A 404-nucleotide genomic window follows, 5' to 3' on the forward strand; every position below is an offset into this window, starting at 1 on the left:
CCCTGGTTCTGCAAAAAAAAAAAAAAAAAAGAAACTATGCCATAGCCTATACACAGGGTGGGGCCAGACCTGATCTGGGACCAGTGAAAGAATTGACCCAGGATGCCCAGGAAATGGTAACCAAAAATGGGAATCAAAGATCTGAGTAGGTGACAGTCTATAAAGATAACTGAGCTGAAAACTACATGAAAGAAAGGGACAGGAAAGTTACCAATATTGTTTTTTTTTTTAACCAATATTGTTAAGACAAAAAAACCCACACAATATATGTATTAATGACAGATAAAGGTTTTGTTCCTTCCAAATATTTATGTAAGAGCACCTGCTTGGCAAGTGCAAGGTCCTGAGTTCAATCCCCAGAACTGGAAAAAAAAAAAACCTTTATGTAAGAGATCTCTGTAATT

Source organism: Octodon degus, unplaced genomic scaffold, assembly GCF_000260255.1.
Source record: "Octodon degus isolate 3935 unplaced genomic scaffold, OctDeg1.0 scaffold00010, whole genome shotgun sequence".
In the NCBI taxonomy this organism is placed as follows: Eukaryota; Metazoa; Chordata; class Mammalia; order Rodentia; family Octodontidae; genus Octodon; species Octodon degus.